Source organism: Silene latifolia, chromosome Y, assembly GCF_048544455.1.
Source record: "Silene latifolia isolate original U9 population chromosome Y, ASM4854445v1, whole genome shotgun sequence".
Lineage (NCBI taxonomy): Eukaryota > Viridiplantae > Streptophyta > Magnoliopsida > Caryophyllales > Caryophyllaceae > Silene > Silene latifolia.
In genome coordinates, this window is record NC_133538.1 from 225,755,669 (window position 1) to 225,762,298 (window position 6,630).

Sequence of the window (6,630 nt, forward strand, 5' to 3'; positions counted from 1 at the left end):
TGCAAAACCCTCAACCAATATACACCCCACCTCCCATGAGAAACCAAAATCAAAGACCCTTTTACAACCAAAACCAAGGCTACCAAAATCAAACTCCATACAATCAACAAAATGACCAAGGTTTTGATGTTCAAAAAGCGGTCCTCCAAATGCAAAAGAATCAACAAGAGTATTTCACTCAAATGCAAAAGGATAGTCAAGCAAAGGAAATCACCATCAACAACATTCTAGCTCACACCAAAATGTTGGAAACCCAATTGACCCAACTAGCATCTTCAAGCTCACAAACACAAAAGGGGCAATTACCACCTCAAAGTAATCCCCCAAGACATGAAACGGTTAGTGCCATTCACTTGAGGAGTGGTACAAGGTATGAAGCACCGAATAAGCAGGTTGGGGATGAAGTTGTGGAAGCTAGTGACAAAGAAGAAATTGTGCAAAACTCCAAGGATGGAGAACCATCAAAAGAAGAAATTTGAAAGAAAAATGAAGACAAGGTCAAGGAGAATGAGCCCATTGTGATTAGACTTCCTTTTCCGAGTCGTCAAGTCAAGCCCAAATTTGATGACCAACTTGGAAAATTTGTGGAAATTGTGAAGAATTTGGAAGTCTCGATTCCTTTCGGGGAATTAATCAATCACGTGCCGGCCTATGCAAAATACATGAAAGACATACTCACAAAGAAGAAGTCGATCTGGAAGCTTGAGACTATCGCCTTCACTAAGGTGAGTAGTGCAATACTTCAAGGGAGTTCACCTCCAAAACTCAAAGATCCGGGAAGCTTCTCAATACCATGTACCATTGGCGACACCACGATCAACAAAGCCTTATGTGATCTAGGGGCTAGTGTGAGTGTTTTGCCGTACTCGGTGAGTAAAAGGTTGGGGATGGGAGAGCTTAAATGCACCAATATCACACTCCAAATGGCCGATAGATCGACGAAGACACAATTAGGGATATGGGAAGATGTTCCCGTAAGAGTTAGGAAATTTTTCATCCCGGTGGACTTTGTCATTGTTGACATGGAAGAATATTCCAACATTCCAATCATTCTAGGAAGACCTTTCTTGCACACCGCGGGTGCGGTGATTGATGTGAAGCATGGAGAGCTCACTCTAGAAGTGGGAGATGAAAGCATAACTTTCAATCTTGACAAGACCATGAGAGCTCCCCGTTTGCATGAAGCATGTTTTATGGTTGATCATTATAGCCGGAAGGATGATAGGAAGAAGTTGAAATTCCAATGGAAAAAGAAAATTGAAGATGCTCCATTCAAAGAGCAAGTGATTTGTAACAAAGAGAGCTTGAAAAGCTTATCAAAGTCAAGCAATGAAGAGGATGGCCTCATTGGCCAAGATAAGGAAATGGGAGAGTCGTCTCTATCAACTCAAGAGATATTTAGTGATCAAGTAGATGAAGTTTGTGGTCTTTGGGACGATGAGTTTGAAGGGATTTTCAATCCCTATATTGGTAATGCTATCGATCAAGACCGACAACAAGGGCAAAGGTCTATTGAAGATCTTTATCATGATAATGAAGAAGCTTTTGATTACTTCTTCAAGTTGTTGAGCAACATCAACAACACCTTGGACATGCCCCCATGACATCTCACTAAGGATGAGAGTTTGGTGGAGTCCTCACTAAACCACCATTTGTAAATATTTCTAACTCCCTAACTCGCATTTTAATTCTTACATTGCATTTTTGTCATTTTTGGATTTTTATGCCTTGATCAAAATAATTATCATTTTTTAGAGAAGTGAGGGAGGGACTAATGATTCAATTGATGTGTAGTGCTTTAACTTAGTGTGGGGATAGCAATTGCCTAGGCTATTCATGCCTTAGTAGTGCCCCTACAATGAAGAACATGGGATTTGAAGAATGAAAAATGACAAGGGATATGCAAATGCACGGATGGAACTGAATTCGGGTAAAACAGGGAGAATCCGAGCGTCTTCATGGGAATCCGCCCGTCTTCAGGCAATCCGGGTGTCTTTGTCAAAATCCGCCCGTACTTCTGAGCTGAAAATTTGAAATTTTGGGACTGTCGAAGAATCCGAGCGTCCTGGTAGAGAAGACGCTGGTCTTCAGAAATCCGACCGACTTGGAAGGAAAGACGCCCGTCTTTTTGCCTGTGAAAAACAAGAAATCTCACTGTCTGAGAATCCGCCCGTCTTCAGCAGAAGACGCCCGTCCTACAGTCGATAAATCCGAGCGTCTTTGCTGAAAGACGCCCGTCTTTAGGCGAGAATCCTGATTAAAAAAAGGCAGAATATGAGTGTCCCGAAGGAAAGACGCCCGTCTTCCCTCGCAATTCAAAAATCTTCGGGTATTTTAAATACCCCCCTCCCACATTCATTTCTTCATTCCTTCATTCAAAACACTACCCATAAACCCCAAAACTCAAAACCCTCATCCTCTCCATCACCAAAACAAGATTTACTCAACCAAATTCAACCAAATCAAATCAAAACTTCCTTTTAACAACAATTAATCACTCATCTTCCAACAAAAATCAAACCAAGCACCAAAATCTTCAACCTTTGAGTCGATTTTTGAAATTATAAAGGCAAAGCCTTTCATCTTAAAATCGATTTTGGTATACTTGGAAATTGAATATTTTTACTCTTTTCTTGGTTAAATCATCAATGGCAAGAACAAAAGGATCAACAAAGGCACCTTTGGCAAAGGCACTCTCAACAAGACAAAAGTGTCTTCAAGCAAAGAAAGCCTCATTGGCTATGGCGGTAGCTAGTTCGAACTTGGAAGTTCAACAACAACAACCTCCCTTGGAAGCAACAACTTCAACAACTCCGGAAATTGCTCAATTATCAAACTATCCGGAGGTAATTTTCATTTCTAACTCCCATAGGGATACATTTGCCAAGTATGCTAGAAAATCCTTTCCATCCACCAAATTCATATGTGAAGATGCCTTGAACAAATTGGGTGTCCTTGAACAAACGAAAGCCTTCTTTGAAGCCATGGGGTTGGGAAAATTGTTTGCTACAAGAGAATTGACATACCCCTCCCTTACCTTAGAATTCTTGAGTTCTTCGAAAGTTACTAAGGTAGAGACTAGAGAAAACATCGAGTTCCGCCTTGCTAATGTGAGTAGGCGCATCACCTTTGATGAATTGGGTAAACTATTGGGTCTTAGTGATTCATCTAGTTATTACAAGAATCCCGAAAAGTATGACCCCGCTCCTCTTTGGGAGGCGATGTCCGGGAGAAAATTTGAGAACAATCATGCTAGTCGCGCCCTATTAGTCCACCATCCGGGCATTAGAGTGTGGCACAAGGTCATCGGGAATACTATCATTGCAAGAAAAGACACTAACCACTTTACCAAGCTCGATTGTGTTCTTCTTGAGTCGGCCTTAAATATTGGAAAGGAATTCACCAAGCCTTATTCCCTTCGACTAGCCTGACAAGGGAATTCACTATAACCCTGGCAAGGGGTGGAGAATTCCTATCGCATTTATTCCCTTCGACTAGCCACAGCCATCATAACCCAAAATATGCCCATTTGACCCCATTTACGAAGGTCGTAGTAACATAAATCAAAGTTAATCTGAAACTGTGCCACCTTAGGCGAACAGTTTTTAGTCAAAAGAATCGACTCATTAGAATACTATAGTAGCACTCGCCACGACCAGGCTATATAAATTTGCGAGAACTCTATAAGCGGTCATAAGGCCCGACAAAGTGTTCCTAACAGTCTGCCTATGTGATCGACTAGTCATCTCACATGATTCCATGGCACTTGAACTTGCCATCAATCACATCACACTCTAGTCACTTTGAGACGTCACCTCCTACAAGTGACTATGATCGAATACTCTGTTAATCCGTGTTCACTTTAACGGGGTTCAATTGTTACTACAACCCGTTTGGATGTAACAATGTATAAAGAAAAGATAAAAGACAAATGTGATTATGGACATGAACAAAAACAACACTTTTAATTTCATTTCAAAATCTAACACAAACTAGGTACACGTTTAAGACCCATGGACACCATATGTCCATTGTGTTTAGCCTGCGATAATGGCTTGATGAGCGGATCGGCTATGTTGTCATCCGTCCAAACCTTACATATCGCAATTTCCTTTCTTTCAATGAAATCTCTAATTACATGATATTTTATATGTACATGTCTAGACCTATTACTAGACTTTGGCTCTTTAGCTTGGAAGATCGTCCCATTATTATCACAATAGAGAGTTATGGGATCATTGGTGGTAGGTACTACTCTTAGACCTTCCGTAAATTGCTTGATCCATAGAGCTTCCTTGGCAGCTTCGGATGTCGCAATGTACTTAGCCTCCGTTATTCAATCTGCATTCACAGCTTCCTTGAAGCTTCTCCAGCTAACAGCACCATCATTGAGCATGAAAACAAAACCAGCTTGTGATTTCATGTCATCTCTATCCGTTTGGAAACTTGAGTCCGTGTAACCATTAACACGGAGCTCGGTGTCTCCTCCAAACACTAAGATAGAATCCTTAGTTCTTATCAAGTAGTTAAGGATGTTTTTGACGGCTATCCAATGACTCTCATCTGGATTTCCTTGATATCTACTCGTCATGCTCAAGGCATATGAGACATCAGGACGTGTGCATATCATGGCGTACATGATTGATCCAACAACGGAAGTATAAGGGATCAACTTCATGCGTTCAACATCATGGGGTTCGGTGGGCGATTGAGACTTGTTCAATATTGTCCCAGTTACCATTGGTACCAATCCCCTTTTTTATTTGTCCATGCTGAAACGTCGAAGAATATTATCAACATAAGATTCTTGACTTAGTGCCAATATCCTCTTGGATCTATCTCTATGGATCTGGATACCTAATATGCGTTGTGCCTTTCCTAAATCCTTCATTTGGAAATGGTTACCTAACCACTTCTTAACAGAAGACAACATTGGAATGTCATTTCCAATGAGTAGTATGTCATCGACATACAAGATTAGGAGCACAACATTGCTCCCACTGAATTTCATGTATAAACATGGTTCCTCAACACTTCGAGTGAAACCATTTTCCTTTATAACATGATTGAATCGACGATTCCAACTTCTAGACGCTTGCTTAAGACCATAAATGGATCTCTTAAGCTTGCACACTTTGTTAGGATTTTTAGAATCAACAAAACCTTCGGGTTGTATCATGTACACCTCCTCTTCTAAATGCCCATTTAGAAAAGCGGTTTTGACAACTATTTGCCATATTTCATAATCATGAAATGCGGCAATCGCTAACAAAATCCGTATGGATCTTAGCATGGCTACGGGGGCGAAGGTTTCATCATAATGAAGACCTTGGACTTGGGTAAATCCTTTTGCCACTAACCTAGCTTTGTAAACATCATCATGTCCTTCTATGCCATTCTTGACCTTGAAAATCCATTTGCATTGAAGAGGTCTTGCCCCTTTAGGCAAATCCACCAAGTTCCAAACTTGGTTTTCATGCATAGAATCCATCTCAGAGTTCATGGCTTCAAGCCATAAGGAGGAATTTGCACTAGAGATTGCGGCCTTGTAGGTGGCGGGCTCGTCACTTTCTAAAAGCAACACATCGAGTGTTCCATCTTCTTCGATAAGTCCCACATATCGATCGGGATGGCGAATTACTCGGCCCGTTCTTCTAAGTGGAGGAGGGACAACTGCGTTAAAAGTCGAAGGAACATCTTCTTGTGTCTCTACTTCGGTTTGTGGCTCTTGAACTTCATCAAGTTCAAAATTTCTCCCACTCTGTCTCTTAGAAATAAATTCTCTTTCTAAGAAGACAGCTGATGTGACCATAATTAGAGCATATTTAGTCCTCGAATTAGCCTTGTTCCCATGCTTTTTAGTGCATATTTGGGTCATTTATTGTCTTTAGTTCTTTGTTTTGCATATTCTTTGAGGTTTTATGTCCTTGGTAGGAAAGGAGTACAAACCTTGCATTTTCATGGCAAAATGAGGCTAAATTGATTGATTCAATGACCAAGCATGAAGGAGAGACAAGATTAGAAGGACTTTGTACATACTATAGTAGATGGGCAATGATGAGAAAAGATCATTGCATCCCCGAGGAAATCCTCAAGGATTTTATGAAAAAAAAGAAAGAAAAGAAGAAGGAAAGAAACTGCCTAACAATCTGTGCGTCTTCCCCTGAAGACGCTCGTCCACCACCCACAACCCGTGCGTCTTTCTGAGCTGGACGCCCGGGCAAAAGCTCCAGAAGACGCCCGTCTTCACCTTCTCGACGCCCGTCCAGAAGCTGCCAAATCCGCCCGTCCCGTGCTAAAGACGCCCGGATTCTGAGACAGTCCCATTTCGTCTTCTTCAAGTTTAAAGGAAGCATGCACATCTTTTTCTAGAGACCGGAGTCTCCCTAGAGACCGGAGTCTCCCTAAAGAGACCGGCGATTCCTCAACAAGGGACTTAATCGTCATTTAAGCCCTTAGTTAACCCTAATTCATGCACCTAATCCCCACTATAAATACCCCATTTGTCTAATTAGAAGAGCATGTTCTTCTTAGCAATCTTTAGTCTAGATAATATCAATCAAATCTCTCTTTAATCTTGTAATCAACATTTTATCAAGTTTTAATACAAGTTTTATTTCCTTAATCTCT